This window comes from Fistularia commersonii, chromosome 34 (genome assembly GCF_037954325.1).
Source record: "Fistularia commersonii isolate RoL2024-O1a breed Wild chromosome 34, RoL_Fcom_v1.0, whole genome shotgun sequence".
Classification (NCBI taxonomy): domain Eukaryota; kingdom Metazoa; phylum Chordata; class Actinopteri; order Syngnathiformes; family Fistulariidae; genus Fistularia; species Fistularia commersonii.
This window is the reverse complement of record NC_141317.1, coordinates 1,595,587-1,606,750: the sequence shown is the minus strand read 5'-3', so window position 1 is coordinate 1,606,750 and position 11,164 is coordinate 1,595,587. Positions and strand designations below refer to the sequence as shown.

The window sequence follows — 11,164 nt, the reverse complement described above, 5'->3', positions numbered from 1 at the left end:
AATTGCACAGAAATATAGCACTCAGTAGTTCTGAGTGCCCCCTTTAACAAAATGCACACTTCCCTTTGATGCACAAGACCGGTTGCTGATTCCTCCCTTTGTTTGGCCTCGGTACCCCCCTCTCTCCGTTCTTCCCCTGAAGCTGTTCTTTAAAAGCCCAGAGTGTATAATAGAAACAGCTGGGGATAGGGGGATTAGGTAATTTATCACCAGTGACTGGGTGAGGAAGGGAGGTGTGTGCTGAGGGGTCGCTGGTTCATTGCACCGCTCTCATAGAGGGAGTCCTGAGGGAAGCTGAGTTGGGGGGTGTTAGCAGTAGCAATAACCTTGCTAGCAGGCTAGCCTACTTTAATTGCGTTTTTGCTGCTTGGGGCTTTGCATTTGCATGATACATTCATCGTGCAAAGGTCAGAACACGTTAATAAATGGAATTACTTCATGCTCATATGGGAAAAAAAAAGGTACTCTCAAATTCAGGCCTGCACAAATGGTGTCAACTTGTAGAGCACTTTCACACCTTGCAGTTAAAAAGTGCCTTACGCTATATCGCCTTCACCCAATCACCAGTACGTCGATTGCAGTTTTGCCATCGTGCCGTCTTACCAGGCCACTGGGAGAAATTTGGAGCTCAGTGTCTTGCCAAAGGACACTAAACATGCAGAAAGGGGGGCCGGGAATAGAACTGCCATTCTTCTTATTGGAGCGACACCTGCTCTACCAATTGAGCCACAGCTGCCCAATAAACTTTGGGTTTACTGTGGCCCTCTATGTATTTATACCCCTATACAATGGAACAAAGATCCCAATCTTTACAGCAATGCCTCTTTCATTTTCATTTTCAAAAGTCACTGTCGTGTAAAATTTTCAAGGGATTTTCATGTGTGTATCCATACTCCTTAGTCATACTACAGCACTGTGCTGCTGCCAAATGTGCCAGCATCATTTGCATAATTTACATTTTTTTATTTCTATTCAGCTATGGCTTTAACACTTCAAACACTACATTTAGTTGAGCTTGTCCTAAAATACCCCATAAAGGTATTGCTCTGTTTTTTTCTGCCCAAAATGAATCCAACTTGGTCCGCTCCTGATCATTTTTCACCTACATATATGCACATTGACACCTTTTACAAGTGACACGCTTCAATAAGTACAGTCAGCGTTTAACAGCATTTCCATCTTATAATTCACAGCACAGAGCGGCCAGGCCTCCGTTCCCATTTCCACCAATCACCTGCCTGCAGAAAGACAGACACAACATTAATGTGATAGGGGCGAAATAAGAGATGCTCCAACACATAGCCGACTGGAAGGACTGCTGCAGTACAGTTTTCTGTGAAGGCCGATATGGTTTATGGAAAACACCCTGTTAACAGGCCGCTGTTGATGCACATGAACATTTTACCAATTTTCCTCTTTGATTTTGGTTCATAAACTAGTGTGCTGGAGAAATGTTTCAAGTGTCTGATTGGATTCCTGTCTACATTTAGTGGTGTGCATTGTTGTATCACACATAGATAAGTGCAAAATAGCAGTAAAAGCAAGAAACTCTCAAGATCGATAGATAAGTTTGGTCTCTCTCTCTCTTTCAATTACATTATATAATTTTATGCATGAAAAAATGTAATTCACTGGGGGTTTTCAAGAAGACGTTGGACAAAATGTAATGGGAACCTCCCTCTTTTGCTTCCCCGATAGTCTTTGACATTGTCCATCCTCTCAACGCACCAGTATTCTTATGTAGATATTCATGAGCGGCTCCTCAGACTTTAATGGACTGCATTAATCTCTGTTGTGGTGCTTTGGGGCTGCTTATATGGGAAAATGCTGAGCTGTCATAAAATTGGCTGAAAATGGCTGCCCAATGCCCTAATTATTCTCTTCTCAATTACTCATCTTGTACGAGCAAAGAAGGCACGCCAGACACCTCTGGATTTCGACAAAGCCAATGAGAAGCCTATCTGTAAATGTTTCTATTATATGCAGTTATTTTGTAGACATCTATATTGCAGTGTTCAAGTGTTTTTTTCAAGGACAGAGAGTTCCTGTTTTTAATTCTATATATTTTATTAAAAGTTTCCAAAGTAGCTGTGGTAGGAAACACATTAGTTTATGAAGTGTTGAGTGAAATTCAGCTTTTTTCAACGTATATTTCGTCAAAAGTCTGCCTCTTGCTGTAACCTCTTGACTGAGGCTTGGATATAAACGAGATATTTCCAACTATCATCTACAATAGTTGTAAGAGTCAACTCTTATCCACTAGATTAAAACAGCTCTCCGTTCCTAATATTAAATAGGATGCTGCCGTCACTGCAACTTGCCAGTGAGCCGTAAAGCAGTCTTTAGCTTGTTAACACAACTACGACCAGTTTCACAATGGCACAGTGGTTAGTGCTTCCGACTAACAGCAGTGGCGCGATTCCCGCCGGGGGCCTTTCTGTGTGGAGTTTGCATGTTTTCTGTACAGTATGTCTGCTTTGGTTTCCTCCAAGTGCTCCAGTTTCGTTCAAAATCATGCATTGAAAAAGATGTGTGCTGGATCCCCAGATGTGTGAGTGAGAGAGTGAATGGTTGTTTTTCTCTATGCGGACCTGCGATCGACTGGCGACCTGTCCAGGGTGAACCCCGCATCTCGCCTAATGACCGCAAGGACAGGCTCCAGCATCCCCGTGAACCTGACTGCAGGTTAAGCGGTAGATAATAGATGGATGGATGGATGGATAAGTAAGACCATCTTTAAGTAATTGCCCCAGAATTTCCAAGATAAATCCAGAGATTGAATGCTTTAGAAGGTATAGAAAGGTCTCAAAGCTCCCTATATGGCCAACATGCATGCAGTGAGGTATTGGAAACAGAATGCATCAGCTATGTATTACCTTTACCTTTGACTTTCCACCTTCTACAAATCAATATAGCAGGCTTATAACAACACCAAAAATAACAATAGCAGCGATAAAAGAAGGGTATCAAAATCTAATGATTTCATATCGACAATGTAAGTAATCATAAATAACAAACAAGTATATGACTAGCTATGAGAGCTACAGTATTTAGAATGCTGATTGTCACTATGAGATCTGTAAAGTACATTCTATATCTATTATAGAAGACTCCCTTAAAAGAAGATGGCTTTTTAAATAAAAAAAGGCAATATTCTAAGCTACAGTATATTGAAGCCCTTGTCCCTATCTCTAATCATGATACATCTTGAGCTGCAATAAAATCATCTTTTTCATTTTTTATTTCTCTGGTTGTCTGAATGTGGAAATTCCGGAATTCATTTGAGAGCTGTTGTTAAAGTTAGTAATATGTTGGATATGAATATAAAACATAGTAAAGGGTAATTTGGCATCAGATCAAAACACACAGTTAATCACCTCAGTCAAACCAGCAGAATATTAAATGGAATGGCTCATGTATTCTTGACCCCCCCAACATAGACACACAATGTCCTTGCTGTAGGGGAATTGAACGCAATAGAAATGTTTTAGTTTTATAAGACGAAAAATTTAGAACTGTTTTGCTTCAGTGTTTAATCAGGGAACAAATTTCCAGTATGTAAACAACTTAAACTCTGTATCAGCAGTTTATTTAAACCCTTTTAACATTGCAGCAGAGCCTATATTTTTAGAATGCATGCAGCCTGGGTGTTTGAATCATCTTTATACTGAATAGTCAAGTTAATAAACTTCATTGGAAAAAAGCCAGACTTATTGCAACCATCAATTCAGTTTGTGTAGCATTACATAAAGTATGCAAGATTTGGCAGATGATTACCAACATTGTCTTTACATTTCCTTTTGGATTAAGGGAGGATGTTTATGAAATGAGTATCACAGATAAAACATCCTTACTGAATAAAACCATTAAATCTTAGCAAATATAAGGCATGTAATGTTAAGCTACAATGTTTGTTTATCTTTTTTTATACACCTCCACACTGGTGACTATTGTTTGACCTCTTTTCAGAGTTTACAAAGTTGGTCTGAAAATGTTTGCTGGTGCTATTATTTAAGTGTGTTTATGGATAGTGGTTGTAGCTGATTTTATTCTTGTCATCTCTCACAGTGACTACTGTTTGTTTGATCAGCATTTAAAGATTATGAGAAAATGTAAAACTCTCTGGAGTAAATAACTCAACCAATAGCTCTTAATGATCGTGGCTCAATGTCCAAGTTAATCAGGCTGATTTTGTGTCTGATTTTGCCCCCCAATCTTGGGAGTGGACTTTCGATAATGGAACAAGATTGAAATTGGTTATCCCATCATTCTCTAGTGTTATTCAATTCAAACAAGACCACATATTGTGACAGAATATTGGTGAAAAAAAAAACAACTTCGACTTCGATCACTAATTAGACTAGCTCATGAAGCTTACAGATTATTCGTTAACTTTTGGGAGTAGCATTCACACACCCTTGTTGACACTAACTATAAATCACCCTCCAGATGACTCTGCCTCACTGTCTTGTCATGCAAAGCTGTGCATAATGTGATAGTAATCTTTTGAGTGACACACAGATTTCATCATTATGGTAATGGTAAATCCCGAAACATCTTCTTCAAACAAGGATTTTCCAACAGATCAAGGCTGAATTCGACCAATTATATAATTTAGCTTGGGGGATTTACGGTCTAGATCATTAATGAGCATACAGCCTCTGCGTCTGAAACAGGACTGAGATTAGACCAAGGTTATGCGCCCTTATTCTGTTCGGAAAAAAATCAGCTTGGCCGTTGACACTAGATATTAAATAGGATTATAAATATTGGGAGGCCATTTGCCTGAAAAGTCAGATTGATCCGAAATAAAAACAGTGCTGGCACCTGAAATTAGCACAGCTCATACCCAATCTCTCGACCCAAGCCAAGTACCTTAAGTAGGCTGGCTCACACTCCTGCCTGTAGTCTTTAAAACTGACAAAGTATTATGGTGCTAAGCCATTCATCAATACAGGATTCTGGAGGTGAAATAAAGAAGATAATCTCAATCTGAGTGTCAGAGAGCACTTATAGGAATCTTGGCACGGGAGAAGAAAAACACATTTCTACTTGCATTTTTAAGGAACGGGTGATTTAAAGATGTTTTTTTTTCTTTTTTAAACAATGCATACACTACAGGAACACAACTTTATCACAACTTTGTCACATTTCACCAATATAGTCTATCAGTGGAATTACTTTTCTCTCTTACAATTGTTCTAGGATTTCACTAAATGTGAGTCCACTTCTTTAATTTTGCAGCATTAACATTCATTCCTTAGAGCATTTAGAGATACCGCACTTACATACTATATTCTCCATTAGCGAAACAATAGCTTTCGCAATGTATATTTCATGGTGTGGGATATGCATGTGCAAAGAACACCAGCATCTCAGTTAATAGAGGAATGCAAGAATACTGTTTTTAACTCATCTAGAGGATAATTGCTAAATATGTGCATGTTGTCTTAATGAATATTTCAGCAGACTAAATGAAATTCTGCAGTGTACAAACTGGAAAATGTATGCAAAGAAAGGGCATAAAAAGCCAAAGAAAAAGGCCTAAAAATATCTCAAGTTAAAAACAAAGCATAAATTCATCAAAAAATGATTAAAAAAACAAACAAAAGACTGCATTACAATGTTATAAATCAAATTTGCAAACCCAATTGCAACATTGTTACAAATATTGTATAGTTCTTATTTCCCATTTTGTGTCATATTTTAAAATTATCAGAAACTGAAACACTGTATATTTAATCACCACCTCTGTTGTATCACGCCCAAGGGCACTAATATTATTCCACCATTTTCTTATTAAGTTGTGGTCTTTTCAAAATCCCTGCAGATTTATTCAAGCGTTGAATGTCTTTTCGTATCTTATTTGTGTCTTATTTTATGAATTGAATTTCCTGCTGTCTTTTGTCTGCTGAGAGGGTGTCTGGCAAACCTGACACATTGTAGCTCATGCTCCCTGGTACTGATTTGATGAAGAGGGGTAGGTGAAAAGCTGCTGTCACTCTGGAAGACATTCGTTATAGCATTTTAGTTTGGTCGGCGAAACACAAAGAAACAAAGGGCTGGAGTGATGTAAAAAAAAAAAAAACAGGATTCGGAGACCTTATCCATTAGGGTCTCAAACCATAACTGCACCACAACCACCACAAGGTAATGCAGCCAGGAAAGACTGCAGCGACTGACCTAAATCTAAAGTAACGTATCTCGTTATTTTTGTTTTGTTATTCAAGAGATTTCGAAAGCCATCTCTTGAGAGCCATGGCAACGAGTCACTTAATGACGTGGTAGAAAAAATTAGCGTCGCCTTCATGTTTCATTGTTATGGAATATTTTATGGACATTTATATTACAGTCTCCCACCAGATGGTTATTCATCACAGTACTTCTCAAAGGTGCTATGGAAATAGGGAAAACATCCTAGCTGCCTTTGGTATCTTCATTTATGTCCACTTCTGGTGCAAATTACAGTCACCTACCCACTGGATGAGGTTTTTCAAGTGGAGCTGCCAATTTCAATATAATTAATAAAGGTACAACAAAAAACATCTTATCTAAGGGTGTAATTACTTGTCTATAACACACGATAATGGTGAGTGATGTTATTCTGTAACAATGCGCTTAAAGGTCATCGACTTGCATGTGCATGAAGTCACCAACTCGGCGAGAGAATTGTTAGAATTTGATTGATGTAATATTTTTAAGTTGCCTAAAGATAAGCTAAGATAAACTTTATTGATCCCCATAGGGGAAATTATTTTGTCACAGCAGCGTAACAGTTCTAGTGTAAAGAATAAATATGAATATAAATATAAATAGAGGGGCAATTAGAAGACAGATAATAGCAAAGACATCCACAAATAAATAGGCAGCAGGGAGAATAACAGCGACAACATCAGGGATAAGAATGGACAACAGAATGGAACAGTGAGGGTGAAAAATAGACAACCAAAACCAAACGGCGATATAAATAGAGTGACAAAAGCAATGATGAGCATAAAATAAATACCGGTAAACAAAAATAGGGAGGGTGTGTGCGGGCTGGAACCAACAAGGATGAAAAAGACAGCAGAGTTAGGCCATGACATGCGAATGTGTGAGGTAGTGAGGTAGTAAAAGGCTGTCTCTTGTATTGATGTTCACCATATTACGTGTGTATGTGTGTGTGTGTGTGTGTGTGTGTGTGTGTGTGTGTGTGTGTGTGTGTGTGTGTGTGTGTGTGTGTGTGTGTGTGTATGTGTGTGTGTGTGTGTGTGTGTGTGTGTGTGTGTGTGTGTGTCTACAATCCTAGCACACTAATGTACCCCTCTTGTGTCCCTGGCCTTGTTATTGAACATAGGTGACAGTGCTTCCATTCATCAGATCCCAACAGGCCTTGATAGCGTAGCAGTAACTTTGTTTGATGTTAAAACCCTTACTAATAAGCTCACATTCCTGGAAGTGTGCACACATTTTATTTATTCTGCACTTGAACAGAAAATTTGATACACTTCATTGCATTTTGGGAGGTCAGGTCTGAAGCATATATTTGATGTATAAGGTGGGTCATGGAATGCATTAATGAGTTTGCACGTCTCTCGGGGTATGTAAATTTCTATTGCCCTGTGTCCTTCTGCCTGCCTTTCTTGAAAACTGATGCTTAAAGCCATCTCACACACAATAGCAGATGGCATCAGCAAGCGTGGTCTTGAATTGGTGATGGTGCACATAGTCATATGCAGTAAAGTGCTGAGCATTGAGATGTGTCACGCATAATTGTGGTTTAAGAAAGAAGGTGAAATATAATGCTTGGCATAACGTAATTCCACAAAATCACACCAAAAAAATTGAATTCGATGTGGAATTTAACCGTGTCAGTCCATGACGATAGCAGACTAGTACATTGGATTGTTAACCATATAAGCACACTATTATGGAAATTGATGAAAATACATTATTTCGATGGGAATTTTAATTCCTGGGATTCTGGACGATGAGGTTAATTGTTTTATACTGTTCAATAGGGCTATATTCAGACCGCAAGTTGTAAACTGTTTTTGGGAGGGGTGTGTGGAAGCGCCGGCGAGGTGGGTGTTCAATGGGGAGCAGTTTGATTTGTGATTCCGGTCTTATTTCTTGCAGATACCATCGGCTGTAACATGGGGCTATAAAAGTCTATGAATGTTTAATGATTAGTGTATTGCATTTTCAACGTGCACAGACAAACCCCTTAATTCGCACAGAAATTATATGCTAAATGTTTTTTGCAAACCCGAAAGTCGTATAAGTTGTCAGTAGAGACCTCAGCTCTCAGGCTTTTTCATTCTACATCGTTTACCAAAGATTTTTAGCCTCTTTTCTACCATCGCCGATCTGTATATTTTGTGTTAGACGGTGTTTTACAGCAGATATGCTTCCGTAAGGGAGTTCAGGCATTTTGCTCCATATTGGCTTGCAGGGAAAGGTGTGAGGAGGTCACAGCTGGTTTCGTCACTTCTAGTGAGATTGCGATCGGTAACCTGTCTTACCAAAGCTGACATTGTGGATTGGTTTGAATATTTGTTAATACTCCTAATCTGTTATAATGGCATGTGAATTACTTCATGGACAGTCCCTCAAATCTGACTGGATTAACTAACATGATCCACCAGTTTAAAGTGAACTCTAAAAATCTGCCTATTTTCTTCTATTGCTGTTTATTTTCAATTTTTATAACTACCCACATGGCTGACCTCAAACATACTGAAACAAAAAGTTATTCTTCCAGAAAATGTGAAGGCTAATTCATAACCGCAGAATCGCCAGTGATCAAATAAGAAATAAAATGGGAAATTTAAAGCAATTGAAACTTTATTGCTGTTTTATTGGGAGGGACAGCCTGCATGCAAGAAGCTGATAGATAGCCCCAGAGAATGGCTCCTAATGGGGTGAGATAGGAGATGAGCAAAATGTGCTTGTCAAGCGCCGAGCCCCCCAGTGGTTTTTGAATGATGTGATGTGACGGTGACTGGAGGAAAAGGAATGGACTGAGGAGAATGAGATCTGCTGGAGGGTTTCTTAAGATTTTTTCAGTAATTATTCACAATGTGGTGCACTCATATGATCAACTGTGGCGGTATAAATGATGAAATGAAATTTCCTGTGTTCATCTTTCATTTCTGAAAGTGGTGATAGAAGGATGTGAGTCTTGCCTATTTCTGTCCACTGTTCCATTTTTGTGAACTTTAAGTGAGAATAGTTTGATTGATAGTTACAAAATGCTGCAGCACTGTGTGTAGTTGTGTAAATCTCATTGTCATCCCGTCACTTTAGCTTTCTCCATGGTTTACAAGAACACTTTGACCTATATGTTCATAAAATAAGTCAAGTTTGGTATTTTAAGGATTTGACACAGCTTGGCTTCCATATTAAAATCCCCGGCATATTCATGAGGAAAAAAGTGTCGGTTGAAACGTTGAAGTCTATAACTGTTTTCCTATACTACATACATTTGAAGATTAATTTACCAGCCGACCTTACTGTGTTAATCGGTGACAAATGACACAATTGAATGAAATTCTGCTGTGTGCAGGAGATTAAGCATAAGTGAATGGTTTGATTACACTTCGATCCCCTATGGAATGCTTCATCAAGACACAAAATGAGTTAAAATCTTTGGAAGAACTGCTGTTCGTCACTCAGGGAGATTAACGAACCTATTCCAACATGCTTCGGGGCTGTTTTGATACCTTGTTCCAAAACTTTATGGTCGGTTTTCCTATACTTCGGTATCCGTCTGAAAATTAATTCCTTCTTCTTCTACACTTCTACAACATGGTGTAAATGATGGATCTAAGATGGGGGGGTACACAGTGCGTGAAACCTAAGATAAGGCTATTTTGGGAGCATGTATATCCGAATAGAGTTACTGCATACCTCTGCAGAGGCATTTCCTTGGAGCATTTTCTGACATATGCACTGGTCCTAGATCAGATTTCTTCATGCCCACATCCCTCTGCAACTATTTAGGAGCTGACAAATAAAGTGGGATCGCGAATCAGTGTTTTTGTTAGGCCTAGACTTATGTGTCAAACGGCTTCTACCGGCTCGAAGAGAGCTGATACGTTTTTGACATCAGACATTACAATGAAATTGCAAAAAAGGGCACCTGAGGTTATATTGCGATGCCGAAATGGTGGGAATTCTTTACAGACAAGTATCTGTGGTATTGTTCAATAAAGATAAGTTTCCATTGGAATGTAAAGTTGAAGTGTTTGCTTTACCTAACTTATGCAGAATAGTCAATTTATTTCTGATTTCCTGGCTGTTTTCAAGTTCAAACAGGATATCCAATTTTCTTAGCATTCCAAAGGCTTCACAGTGCCTTGCTATGATGATGTTATAATGCTTAATGTAAAGACCTTCTGTCATTCATCTAAATTATAAAATAGCAACAAACTCAAAGTGTTTGAGCAAGCTAAGCCAGAGTAAAAAAAAAAAAAAGACTGCTAAAATATAAATATGAAAAAAAAGTCGGCGATTGCATTTCTTCCTCTTGTTGAAACAAGACAAAAATAATGTAAACATGATATATTATGAATCAATTTGCTGTGTTGTTAACCTGTTAAGATCACAGCGATCACAAAGTATAAGCACATGATAAGTTACATTAAAAATTTTCTGTAGTGTTTCTTTTTTTTTTTGTCGAGCTATTTGACAAAAGCGTGTGATAGACACAGTTGTTTATTGAGACCCCACCACCACCCAGCTTTCAAGTTCTGGTCATCATATCAACAAACAGAATATGCAGTCTAAGGCTGTCTGTGTTTGTTCTCGTCAGTTAATTCAGTCTAGTTGTAAATTTGACTAATCAGTCAGCCTACTACTGTCCACTGATCAGTGTGCAGGCTGTCCAGCCAGATGGTGCATGATAGGGTGGAGAGGCAGATTTGACAATCCTGGATGACACAGTGGTGGCAGGTGGGCTCTGCCATCAGGCACTGTGATACCCACTGGCGCAGACAGGGCCAACTCAGAGCTGCTCTACAGGGAAATGAAGGTAGAGTGGTACATCTTAAGCCATGTGTGCGCCATCCCTGACAAATTGGATAAAGCCGACGGTGAATAGGAAGGCAATGGCAGTGAGAGGCTAACATATGATGGGGACTGGCACAGTGGGTGGAGTGGGCAGGGGGTGGGAGCTGTTGGC

At 38.9% G+C, this 11,164-nt stretch overlaps 1 protein-coding gene across 4 annotated transcripts in view; it reads left to right on the top strand.

The window, feature by feature from the left end:
* kazna (kazrin, periplakin interacting protein a) overlaps window positions 1-11,164 on the top strand; it is a 179,340-nt gene that overhangs the window by 65,325 nt on the left and 102,851 nt on the right. The window lies entirely within an intron of this gene.